General features: G+C 47.6%; 1 protein-coding gene across 2 annotated transcripts in view; it reads left to right on the forward strand.

Annotated features, from left to right (window-relative positions):
• Positions 1–14,222, forward strand: part of Vang (Strabismus domain-containing protein Vang) — a 154,598-nt gene that overhangs the window by 113,087 nt on the left and 27,289 nt on the right. The window lies entirely within an intron of this gene.

Raw genomic sequence — 14,222 nt, forward strand, 5'->3', positions numbered from 1 at the left:
ACGCGTCACTGAACAGCACTCACGCATGAATGCTTGTATTATCTCCTGGTAGGTAGACTTGCCTCTTTCAGCAAAATATTCGCCCACTGACCCCAATCCTATGTACGAACGGAATGTAGTACACGCAGCAGCGAAAATTCACGAGACGCAATATTTACCAAGTAGGTAATTCCTGCTTAGCCTACAAAGAAGCTCCATAATTTAATATTTCACCTTGTGCTGTAGGAGCTTTATTTTTTTCTCCCTTGACATACACAGTTATTTATTCCATTGAATGAGTGGCGCTCTGTATCCCCGCTCAATGAAACAACATACCGAACCGTCATTGCCACTAACAGAGCAGCGAATCAATGTTCGCCGGGGAGTTCGCCGACAGCACAAGTGCGATGAGCCGAATAATCGTGAGTCGATGCAGGTGGCATATCGCCGAGCTACATCACAATCTTCACACATGTTTCTCTCAATGGAGAATGGCACTTGTATAGAAAAATCTAATCTCATGGACAACTGCTTTATCTCAGAGATGTGTACACGCTGGCTGCAGTATGCCTCCCTGACACCTTGCTTCGCCGCAGGAGTCGCAGCCGAGTTCCAGAAACGCAACAATGTGTGCCCACTGTTGTCCTTCCGTACACATACGCTGACTTGCCTCAGTCGGCGTTAACTGCGTGATAGAATGAAATCCAGAGTGTCCGAAAGTCAGACGGCCACCTTACGCAGTTATGTAACACGACTTGAAGGCGAAATCCTTTTTTTTTTTTTGTTGCTTCTCCTCAGACGATTGTATTGATCCCCCGCTGACCTTCTGCATCTTTCGTGGTCTTGCATGGCCTGCTGGATCGGAGACCTAGCGAGTTCTCTGTAGATCACCTGATTTCCCACGGCCTCTGGGAGCGGCCCGTGTTTTGACCAAGCGAAGACGTCATGCGATGACGCCATTGTGTCAACACGACGTCACCATAAGTCAGAAATCGCGATGGGTGAGAAAGATGTAACAAATTCTGGCGATTTAGCTCTAAAGTAATGACGTGACGATGGTTTTTCGCAGCAGTCTTGTTGACCTCGCCGACGCTGACGGCCACTTTTTGCGTTTGAATCTACGGCTTTCGCCTTCGTAACACGGTGCCGTAAAACCACCGGGTGCCTTATTGAATCAACACACGGTGCATAATTAGTGCGGTTCTCAACGAGCGAGCGAATTTCTCTCTCTCTCTCTCTCTCTCTCTCTCTCTCTCTATATATATATATATATATATATATATATATATATATATATATATATATATATATATATATATATATATATGTATATTCAGCAGGAAGTTCAAGGGGTCTGGTACGTATAAAGAACACAAGCGAGTACACGTACGAAAGAGCAATACTTTTATGCCAACGTTTCAGCCGTGGCACGGCCTTCGTCAGGGAATCAAGCCGTGGCACGGCCTTCCCTGACGAAGGCCGTGCCACGGCTGAAACGTTGGCATAAAAGTATTGCTCTTTCGTACGTGTACTCGCTTGTGTTCTTTATATATATGTATATATATATATATATATATATATATATATATATATATATATATATATATATATATATAGAGAGAGAGAGAGAGAGAGAGAGAGAGAGAGAGAGAGAGGTTACGCTGTTAAAGGGGAATATGTTTTCACTTCTCCTTTCATTATTGCACTTCTCCTTCCCATTCCATTATGTGTCATTTCTTGATTGTTTTCAGGCGGAAATGTTGTAGGCCCGTGTACTCAGATTTGGGTGCACGTTAAAGAACCCCAGGTGGTCAAAATTTCCGGAGCCCACCACTACGGCGTCTCTCATAATCAAATGGTGGTTTTGGGGCGTTAAACCCCACAAATCAATCAATCAATTATTGATTGTTTTCTTGTACTGGTTCCGCCTCTTGTTATATTTCAACAAATATCGACGCTTATGTCTCCCTTTCTGCCTTGACTGTTTCGCAGTGGTCCCTCGCCTCGTCCCGTTTTAACGAATCATGATGATATGTGTATACGTGTATGTATCGCGGGAATCTTAATGTACGAATTGCATGTTTGATAGAGGCCGGTCCCTGGCCAAAAGCTCAAAATTCACACACACGCACACACACACACACACACACACACACACACACACACAGTTGTCGCACAGTTGTAGATTCCAATTTCGTGTGTATTATCGGAGTTATCGCTAATTACGACAATCAGTACTAACCCGCCAATCCGTAGCCACTTTTTTCTAGCTTTGTTGCGCGTATTAAAGAAGTATCCGGGTTTAAGCGTCTACAATTGGGGACAGTTGTCTGTGTAACCGTTTGACATACAAAATGTGGCACTTGAATGAACTCAAGCTCAAGCAGGAGGCACCTCACAGTTCTTCCGGTTGTCTCTGCACACGACGTCCACATGTGCCCTGATCTCCGCACAAAAGTATACGTAGTCAGCGGATATATATGGCGATTTCAATCTCGAGGCTCGTCTCGACTACATCCTGACTCGAAGTCGACTTATCTAAACGAGCCGAGCCTCTCAGCAATAACAGCCTTCGCACACGGTCTTATTCCTCCGCGATAGCCGTGTGTTGCCCGCAGAAGCCTTTGCGATATAAACAGCGCGGCAGTGAAATCAGAATAACGTGATTTGCATATCACGAGAGAAACGAGAGAAGCGAACCGTAGAGAGAACCTGCTGCTCGGTGTATAAACATAACAAGGTGCGCCGACATTTGAATGCTAACTAGTCGGAAGCGGCTACAGGTCGATCGACGGCAACGCTCTTATCGTCGGCCGTCGAGACGCAGAAAACAGAAGACCGGCACGTGCATGCTTCAAGCTGCAGTCATTCGGAAGAAGGTTGCGCGAGGTGCCGATATTGACCGGACCTGTTCGCGCCGTATCACATCTCTCTCTCTCTCTCTCTCTCTCTCTATATATATATATATATATATATATATATATATATATATATATATATATATATATATATATATATATATATATATATATATATATATATGTGTGTGTGTGTGTGTGTGTGTGTGTGTGTGTGTGTGTGTGTGTGTGTGTGTGTGTGTGTGTGTGTGTGTGTGTGTGTGTGTGTGTGTGCGTGCGCTAAAGTATCCATTCTTTATAAACGAATAAGACCGTCTGCCGCTATGCTATGGTGCAGCGGCACTTACGGAGCTCGGCTGCGGAATCCAAGGTCGTGGCCTTGATCCCGGCATTCGTGGTCTTATTTCGATGGATGCCCCGCCACGGTGGTCTAGTGGCTAAGGTACTCGGATGCTGACCCGCAGGTCGCGGGATCAAATCCCGGCTGTGGCGGCTGCGTTTCCGATGGAGGCGGAAACGTTGTAGGCCCGTGTGCTCAGATTTGGGTGCACGTTAAAGAACCCCAGGTGGTCAAAATTTCCGGAGCCCTCCGCTACGGCGTCTCTCATAATCATATGGTGGTTTTGGGACGTTAAACCCCACAAATCAATCAATTATTTTGACGGAGGCAAAATGCTTTGAGACACGAGTACCGTACGATGTCAGTGCACATTTAACAACACTATGCAGCTGGTCAAAATTTCCGGAGCATACTGCTTTGGTGTGTCTCATGGTCATAATATCAAGACCCCCTTTATTCGAATCGAGCCCCAGTTAGCTGTTTTTTTTTTTTTTTCAGCCGTGATACTGATGAGGTAGCGGTAAAAAGGATGTCGAGGCGACTGAGAAGAGTCACTAATATATGCTGCGCTCACAATATCGCGGTTTCGGCACATACGACCCTGCAGATTATTATTATAAAAAAGACCAACTATTGGGGGTGCCCGAACGGTGAAGTGAACTATCGGTGACGGCGTTTTGGGTGAGGGTGATTTATTCACTGTGCTCTGTAACCGGCGCATCTCGAGAAACACTAAATTGTTCGATGGTGATAGGATGATTGCGTTGATTGATCTTAAGTGTCAACAACGTTCCTGCAATAACGTCATTCGATAGACTATCATACAAGTCTGCACTAACTGACAATTTGCGGGAAGGCTACTGCGCATGAGCAGTAGCGGCCCATGTAGCGCCCTCTGCAGGCGTTTTGGTTTTGGTTGGAAAAGATGAGCTCGGCCGGCCGCCGGTCGTACATTCGTGTGCCATGGTTGAGAGGCTTTGATTTTATAGTTATAGGTGAATATGCCTACACACTGCGTGCATTATTTTAGCTAGAAAAAAATTCGGAAGAGCTGGGCATGCTTGTTCGTCTGTAGGTGCGAGAAAGAGCTACTAAAACTTCCGGTGACAGTGTGTGATTGATTCTGTTTTTTTTTTTTTCGACCTTGTCCGGAGTTTGCGCTGGTTTCTCTCGCATCTAAGCCGCGAAATGAGTGTGAACTTTGACACGCTCGCCTTAGAGAGGCTTCGTGCACGAAAGACAGATGTTCGTATAACGGCACGTGGAATGTTGGCGCAAACCTTCATTGAAACAGAGAAGTTTGGCGCACGCGGCTCACCGTGGGTGCCGAGCTAACATTCTCGGATCTTTTTAGACGGCAGCCCGCACAATGCTGCCTTTAGTACGCGAGGATGCGCTATCATGTATCTGCGCGAACCATGATCGAGATAGGAGCACGGGTAATTGAATAATCACAATAGTGGGAGCTGCATTTCCAACCGGGGAAACTCATATTACGTCAAGAAAGCGTAATGTTGAGTGTTAGGAAAGTGCATCCTCGCCCAAATACTGGTACTCGCGTGTTGAGGCATAATCATTTTCATCGTCGTTTGATACTTTGGTGATTTTAACTACGGACGCTTATATGGGAGTGTACTAGGAGTTTTTGTTGTACCCTCTATTCTATATTCAAAAATATCTCTTCCGGCAGCACAGTTGCAGTGCGTTCCAACGATGTGACCCATATAATAACGATAGACCCAGCCGTTTTCACGTAAACGCCGGACCTCCTCACAGACGAGGCCCGCAAGCCACCCTCACTGAACCTAGTTCATCGTGAGGCGTTTCAGAGGTCAATTTCAAATGTCTTACATAGCGTCCTTCCTTGAAGGAGCGGGCGCGATGAACTGGCGAACAGTCGAGATATACAGGAGTGCAGGTATCAGCTCACTTGCGTCATTGTTCAGGCTGAAACGCGACGAATTCTCTTTCCGCGCCGTTTATACAAACGTGAAGCGGATGTTTTCCTTCTTTACCACGCACTTTCAAGAATAGACACGAGTCTTCGGCACTAAAGCTACAAAACAAGCGCACCTGAACCGCTACACACTGCCGCAATGCAACCAAAAGCATGAGCAAAGCTTTCCTGTTTACATGTAGGGAGCGCTCACTTTTCTGCAAATGATATCCCCCCAGGTAGACGTGTGGGTACATGCCTACATGAGGTTTTCAGGGACAAACACGGAAAGCTGAACATGTCCGCGATAAAGGCAAGCAAGAGACGGTTGGTGGCAGAAAAGTAGAGATAAAGGACAGAAACAGTGGGAAAATTAGGTCAGTCTGCCTGAAGAGGCAGAGAGCTGGAACACAAATTTTTATTTTTCTCTGTTATAGAAAGACCGGTTTAATCGAAGTTGATAAGGCATTGGGCCCAACATAATAATAGATTTATTTTCGTTTTTCTTTTTTGCGAGCCTGGTGGCACACATGTCGCCGTCCCGTTATAAAGGGGACGCTCATAGCATCCATCCATCCATGGTCAATTGAACACCAAAACAAAAAATGCTTTGTGATGAAACATGAAGCGGTCATTGTATTTGTTCGAATAATGCTACGTCAATACATAATTGTGCAATGAGTATACGTTCGAGTAGATTATGTCTGAATATTCAAAATGGAAAATCGCTATTCGCGAAGATGGCTTGGTGGGCTAGTTTCGTCTTGAAAGGCTACAGCGCACATAGACGGGTACACGAGAGACACAGGGCTGGAAAACTTCGAGGCGTACGCCGTTTTTTTTTTTTGCTTTCTTTTGCTATCTCGAACACGATCGCCTAATCGCGTCTTCGTTTTAAGTTCTAGTGTTCTTCACGTGACCACCTCCATCAATATCTCAAGCTGAGTGCTAAGGTCTTTTTCACCTCTCCACCGAGCGCCCGTCTAACAGCTCACTTAAACTGCACCACGGGCGGTAGTTGGCAGCCGCATTCACATAGTTTATACACTGTTGCTGGTATCCCAGTGGTAAACGTGGTCACCTTTAGACTAACGCGGCCAGCGCAACTCGTGATCTTCCTATCAATCTTCACTGTACTATAAGAAGACCGCCGAGTGATCTTTCATTCAATGTCATGCCATTCCTCGAAGCTTATGACTCTATCATTTTCCTCTCCATCACTCGCTGCATCATCTTGCGCGGTCTTCAAGTTTCACGGCCAGTTGCGTGGTCTTCAATCACATAGCACCGTCGGCGAGTGCCTGAAATACGGCTCCTTCTATGGCAAGCTTTTTTGTTTTTGTTTTTGTTCGATATCAGCTTGCTTGCTCCTCGTGCGCAGTATAGACTATTTTTCGTAAGACTTCTGGGTGCCGCCATCTTGGACTGTTAGGCCGATGTTTTCTTGCTTTTGTACATTGCGACGTGAACTGATAAGGCCATGGAACATGGTTTGCACCAACCAACCTATTTTCATGTGCGCGTGTCTACCGTAACAGTGTTTGTTTAGCTGTTAAAGGTAAAAACACAAAGGTTAATAGCACGGTATGTCGCCGCTGAAACCCCTTCCTAAAATAGTCTGCCCTCTTTCGTGGTTACGTACGTCTCACGTATAGTCCCGGTTTCCGCGCCTCAAAATGAATAAACAAACGAAATAAGCCTTTGAAATACCGAAAGCAGCCGCGTGATTGATCGCGTGCGCACTGTTATGGCGCCGCTCTGAATCGTGCGATCGTCAAGGAGGTCTCCTCAGTTGAATCGGTGAAAATGTCGAAAATCGTCCTTTGATTCGACATTCGGAGGCCGTATAATATTTTCCTATTGAGAAAAAAAAAAGCTTGATCTCGGCAATGGTAGCACCTGAAAAGAGCATGCAGCGTGAGTGAGCAGCGCGGGGTTCCGACGCAGTCACGCCACGGGTCATCTTCTCTCACACTGTTACCACCGAAACAAATGGGTGCACGTCTCTTTCGTTGCAGTTTCGATTCGGTCCGGAAGTATCGCTATCCCAACACCCGTGTTAATTAGGTGCATACATCTCCTGTCATCGTCAAGCTCTCTTTTTTTTTTTTCATTTCGTGCAAATGACCCCAGAATAGGACAGTCACCATAATGGCTCCTTTGTTCCTCCAGAGGCGTATACATTAGCGCGTTCCACCGCCGAGCAGTATTGCGCCTGACATCTCGCTCGCGGTTTGTGCGCTTTTCGCAGAGAAGATGGAACAGTGTCTGCCCGCGAATACCCGGCTTACTCGTCCGTATCGGACTTAACCGGCGTTCAATTCCGCCGCACTGCCAACGTGGGTCATAGGGGTGCTTCGTCACAGTTGACATATGCCCTTCGCCTGGTCACTGAGCAGGCGGGTCTCTGCAGACCGGTGGGAGTCGTTAGCGATGGCTCCTTGATGAGGTCCCAAGGGAGAGAGAGGCGTAGACGCTAATTGCTCGCCCGACTCCGGAACTATACGCGTGATGCGTACGCCTATGCTAAAACCGTGCGGCATTATGCTAGCTGTCCTTAGATGCTGAGCTAACAGTTCTGAAGAAAGTGTACGTTTTACTAGAACGGTCATTAGAGTATTAAACAGGTATATTTCAGACGTTATAATATATAAACAGAATTGCTGGAATAGACGACTTGAACTTATTTACGAATGACGGAATATTGCACATTTATGATGAATACCGTGCGCTCACAGAGAGGTGTGGTACTGGTATGGTCTCTCATGCTCATTTTGTAATGCTGGTATGTAATTCTCAAGCCTCAGTATTTTCCAACCGGCCCGTTTTAATCAAAGGTTGTGTGCTTTTCACAGTGCGGATGTCTTGGGTATTCGAAAAAACGAAATTGTTTAGCAGAGCAACAAACTGCTTCACATGTTGCACGTACAACCTTCAGGCACGTGATTTCGTCAAATGACGCAGAGTATGTGTGCACCATTTCGCTCCTGACATGCCATGTGCTCCGTGACGCCTGGGATAAACCTCGCGTAACAGACGGCTGTTCATTGCGGACGCATCAAATAGACCCGTAGACGATAATTCGTTGGAATTATCTGTTAGGATATATCGACTGTGTTCAAACAGATTGCAACTTTATGAAGCCGAAACCAGGAATTATGCCATTATGCCAGGTCAACACGACTCATTCAGGGATGTCAAAACAACTTTGTGGGTTCGCGTGAATGGCTCGAATCAGCCTGATGGGTTCCACCGCACTACACGGTAATGAGACGAAGTGTAATTGTACACTCCTGCGGCTTCTGAGTGGGTATTGCTGTATAAAGCCGCGAGGGGCGCCCATTTCGCAAACCGTGTCGTGTCCTTCTTCCGCTGTATCGACCGCCATCACACACACGCACGTGCGCTTCGCGACTGCTGCGGTCCTCGAATAGGACAGTGATGCATGGCGGTGTCCGTTATCGCGCCGACCTAGCCGTCCGTGCGGAAGACCGGCCATGGCGCCGTATGGGTGTGCCGTACAGCCTGCAGGCGTCCCTTTGCCTCGTGATTGAGAAGGGCGCGCCGTCCTCCTAATGCGCTGCCGTGTCCCATCGTGGACAAACACGCACGCACTGCCCCGGGGAAGAGAATATACTTTGTACAGCCTCTTTGCGGCTGCCTTATAGACCCTTTTTCGGTCGTCACTCTTGTTTATAATGACGCGCATAATTTAGAGGACCCGGGAGTGCAGCATGCATTACTGTTCTAGGTGGCGCGGAAATGGTTCTGGGACATGAACAGCGCGGTCCTCAGCGCCGGGTGAGTGTATAGTTCGAGGCCAATCTCTCTACTCATCTGTACTGATTTGGCTCTCTCTAGCTATAATGGGTCGTACGTGCTGCCGGGCGCGATGTCGCAGGCTGGGCCGGCCCCATAGCCTCAGCTGCGCGAAGAACTTGACCAAACTCGTGGACGTAGCGGACGGTCCTGTTGAGAGTAAGCGTTGGTAACGAAAGGGCAGCGCTGTTTTTATTTATTTATTCACTTATTTATTTATTTTATTACAAATACAAATATCAAAAACAAGAACTCGCGTAATTGAAAATAGTGATTTCTTTAACAACGCATTCTTCTCGTCGAGAAGTGGACCACCGTTGCACCATGACAATGTTTTCTCTCTCCTTTCTTTCTTTTTTATTTCTTCCTTGCTTTTGTTTTTCTTTCTTTTAAATCAGTTATCTGTTTATTCTACGAAAATGCACGCCAATAATGACGAGAACACTCAATAATGCCGTGTAAAAAAACACTATGTTCGATGGCTCTCTAATTCACTGCGACACTTTCGGCGATACAGCCTACAATTAACCCTATCAATGAGTTTGTTTCTGGAGAAAGATTACGTCAAGGTTATTGTGTAGTTTGGAAATTCCGACATGGAAATGGCTCGGGGCTTCTCTTTCGTGAATGCTGCGAGACCGTCTAGGGGAGGAGGGGGACAGGTGTCTATCTGGAAATTTTTTTCGGGGGGGGGGGGGGGGGACATTACCTTGATTTCGGGAGGGGTTCTCTCTTAAAATGACCAGTTTCTGCTCTCTATGCCACGGCTAAAGATATTTCGGGTGTGTGTGTGTGTGGGGGGGGGGGGGGGGGCGTACGTACCCAGTGTGACACCCCCTGGCAACGCCCCTGGATGGGGGATGCAGACACTGTCCTCCTGAGTGACCGCTACCTTTGATGGGAGGGTTACGCGACGTCGCATTCTCCGGCTGAACATTACAAACTCGAAGCTGATGTGCGGATTCCTTAAATAGCGCAGTGGCTACGTCGATTAGGTGTTCGCGTTTCACTTACGGGTGTGGTGACTTCTTGAGCTACACCCATTAGAAGAGTAAATAGTTCACAGTGAATGCGTACGGACCGTATATAGGATACGTAGAGTTTCTCCTGAAGGTGGAATGAATACCTATAACTATAAATCGAAGTCCGAAACATCGTTTCACTTGTAGGAAAAGCGCAAGTTTGCTCAGCTAACTGAAATAAGCTGAATCATTAATTTGAGTGTATACCGACAAGTGTGAAATCAAGGTAGCAAAGTAAAAGCAGTGAAACAGGTGGCTTGTCCCATTGAAGCATGGCATTTCATAAAAACTATTAACTAAACTAATCTAGTGGCGTCGTTCATCGCGAGTCGTCCGCTGATTCCGGACTTTCGAAAAATGATATGATAAGCGATATTCCGCTGTGTAAAGTAGCTAGTAGACTCGCATAAGAAGTTTCGACTATTCGCACACCGGTTCCCAATCGTGATACAAGAGCCCTGCTCAACTATGGCGATGACAGCTCCGTTACGGACAGCCCAATACATTGACGTGATAGAAAGAGAGGGGGGGGGCTGCAACGACCATTCGTCCCTTCCCCCCTCTCTCTGAAAGGGAACCGTGCGCACGCGTACACCTGACAGGACGCCTCTGTTGCGTCTTTTTCTAAAGGAGTTTCGAGTATTAATGTGGCTCCGTGGCGCAATGCTTGATTGCCTCGCAGAATGCCTGGGTTCGGTTCCGGCTCGAATGCTGATTCTTTTCGCCCATCAAGGTTTGTCGCTCACAACCAGCACCGCCGACACCATCACCGCATTCTCTGCGAGACAGGCTGGTTGACGCTATCGCGATCATACGACCGCGCACGTCCGCAGTGTGAGGGCGCGTTTGCAAAAGCATTTGTGAAGAGCTCGCTCGTTCTTCCCTGTAAGTGTATACCAGCGTTGTCGAGTGTGCGCTCGAAGCCGGCCGTCACGGTTTCTGGGTGCACACGCAGCGCCATGAATACGTCTTCTCGTCGCATTGCGTGTCCGCTTCGTGACGCGCGCGGATCGCACACTCGCGGTGCCGCCGGCGAGTCAAGTGCATACGGCCGTGCGAGGAGCGACCTCTCATTCGGCTTGGACGGAAGACCGCGAGAGGCCGCGCCCAGCCGTCGCGGCGTCACAACCGGTAACGACCGTTTTGAGCTGCGCCCCTCCAGCAGCACTTCCTCTCTGCTTCTCGTTGTGGTATCTGGTTCTTTCTCTCATCTCGTCCGCCGGCTTAAGTCGTGCGGGTGTACGGATATCAAGGGTGCATCGCAGACACACATGCTCACCCGAGAGACGAAAACAACGAAGCGCTTGCCCTGGATCGAGGGCGACGCCTCGGCCACCGCGCATATGCCTGTCGCGCGGACCCACGCCTGCTGTCGCTTCGCATTCGCGGCGGGTAGGTTAATCGCGTGCGTAAGCCGAGCTCCCGACGGAGGAGGCACACACCGGTATTACGATAATAATGGCGTAATGCTTGCCCCGTCCGCGGGTAGGACGCTGTCGCGGCGACGCGGTCCGGTCGTTTCTGAATCGCGTGCGCCATCAGCGCTGTAAAGTGCACGTTTGGGCGCATCGAAACGCGCGCGTGTGATTAAGTATGGCGTTGCGTATCAAAACTAGAATGCCCTCCGGCGTTGCGCCCATTTCTTCTGTTTTATATGCGCGATGAACCGGAACGTTGCCTCAATACTGTAGGCTTGATTTCTAAGGATTTGAGTGTCACAGCCTCGGGCAAAAGCTTCTTACTTCGCAATTGCCAATGCTGCGACGAATAATGGTGGGAAAATGAGTAATCCCGCTCGGGGACTTTTATTATCTACTGAGTAGTGTTACCTAATCCCTGGCCTAATTAATAAGCCATAGGTTACGGGGCAGTTTTATGTACTTTTTTCAATGCGAAGTATTTCTCAGTGATCCAAAGACACTTTGACTGTTCCCATCCATCCGTTGACATGCCCGCCGTCTGGGAGCCCTTGTGGTTGCCTCGTTGACTTGCTATGTAACAATATTGGCACAAGAGGGCATGATGATTGCCCGATTCATGACTCATGACATGGGATCTACCCGGAAGCGGTGAACATAGACATTGAAAACTTTACAACGCACGTTGTGTGCTTTAAACAAGAAAATATATACCGGCTGTTATAGTTGTAAATTTTAATGCAGCAGACATGCAAACGCTGTAAAACTTCTTGCTACGACCTTTAGGTAGCTACCAGGTTGTGCATACCGTAAGTAAACGCTCCACATAAGCGGTTGACATATAGATAGAAACAGCTTTATTAACGGCACAACGAGGTCGTTTAATTCGGCGTACCACTGGTTGGAAGAATGGTGGCCAGCAGCTTGCAACGAGCTAACATCGGATGTAGCAGCTGCGCTTAATTATCTACCGTCAAATGTGGTTGCAGACTGCATTGTTCACAGTCCGCTTTACAGTAATGTAATCTTATATATGGAGCCCCAGCTAATTCTATAGCCAGAGCTTTAAAAAATGTACCGACGCACTCTGTGACGATGTCACCAAACGCACGTTGCTGAATAATGTGCTCTGCTTTATTGCCTTATTAGGCAGGATTTATTAAGAAACTTTTAGAGCTACTAATGTTGACGAAAAAAAAGCCAATTATAAAGTGGTTAACGGATGATAACGTTGCAGTGGTTAATACAGGTTTTGCAGCTTAAAATATATAGCGACATGCCTCGCGGCCACCACGGTATGGTATATTTGTATACTATGCTACGGGACCCTATTGACGACTTGCTTCGACGATACGAGAGATGGTAAATCTTACAAACGATACTGAATCCATCCCCTTAAAAAGTAGGGCACGAACACAGCTATACCAAACGTCGCAGCACGTGCCATGTCACGCTACCGGTTCGTCCTGTCGGTAGTGAGTGGGCGGCCCCTGCAGTCTCCGCTCTATCGATCCGCTCGGGAACCCGGGGTGAGCCACGCAATTACCTTCCTGCACACGTGTGCATCTTTCCCTGCACGAAGGGGAAGGTGCTTCTCCGCAATGTCTCGAGCGAAGCGACCCGTCGCGCTAACCGCGCTGACTCACTCCTGGTTCGGCCCCGCACGAAAGAGAACCGACGGCCTCGCGTAGAAAACGAGACGATTACTAGCGGTGCGTACTCGATAGGATAGTTATCATCGGCGACGTAGAGGCGTAATATTGGCTTGTGCATTGTCTGGGGCGTGCTTCATATTTGGCTGCTGAAGTAAGCGTCTTCCTTCTTCAATCGTCGTATATATATTCACATCAGACCCAAGAGCAGCTTGATTCGTAGCGACAAGATGTGCGTATTTCGAGGGACTGTGCATGTTATATATATAGTAGTTATTTTTTATGTCCTGTTTCATTTCGTGAGCAGTGTATGTGACATACGGCCGCACCGAGAATCGAGTGATGATAGTAGGAAAGTGAAAGACAAAAGGTGCGCATGCATTCACCCATTTAAAGTGATTGGAGATATATCCTGCAGGTGCATCATACGCATACCTGCATGAACATCTAATAATAATAAATTGGGGGGGTTCCGCACCGAAACCACGATATGGTTGCAAAAGACGCCGTAGTGGAGGGCTGCGAAAATTCCGACCATCTGGTGCGTTTAACGTGCACATAAATGTTAGTACACGGGCCTCAAACATTTTCAACTCCATCGAAAATGCTGCCGCCGCCGGGATGCCATTCCGCGACCTTCTAGTGTATACAGTCGAGCGTCTCGTCTACGATGTGTGTGTGTGTGTGTGTGTGTGTGTGTGTGTGTGTGTGTGTGTGCGTGCGTGCGTGCGTGCGTGCGTGCGTGTGCGTGTGTTTGTGTGTGTGTGTTGCTTGTGGAAAGCGGTGTAAGAAGAGTATGGTATACCCATGCACTGGGTTGTTGATTTATCGAAAAAAGACCGAGCTGTGTCTGAAACATGTGAAACGCGGGTTGAATTTATAAACGAAGAAGTTGAGGGGGGGGGGGGCTATTTCCTATAAGCTATTTTTACCATTGATCGGCTGGCTTCGCTAGTAATAAATTCAAGCTCTACTTTGTCCCCATTTCTTTTTTTATGAAAAGCTCCGGCGTAATGCTTATTTTGTCCTTGAGTGCGCAGAAACTAGAATGAAGTAGCGGTGTCAGCATGCTCGCTTTATCGAGGAGCCTCCGCGTCCGCATTAGCTTCTTTTCAGTTTCATGATCGCGCCTGCATTATAAATCGGTATCAGCAATATTCTTTACGCCTTGTCAGTATCGATCAAACTAACGTCACCA

Source organism: Rhipicephalus microplus, chromosome 4 (genome assembly GCF_043290135.1).
Source record: "Rhipicephalus microplus isolate Deutch F79 chromosome 4, USDA_Rmic, whole genome shotgun sequence".
Classification (NCBI taxonomy): domain Eukaryota; kingdom Metazoa; phylum Arthropoda; class Arachnida; order Ixodida; family Ixodidae; genus Rhipicephalus; species Rhipicephalus microplus.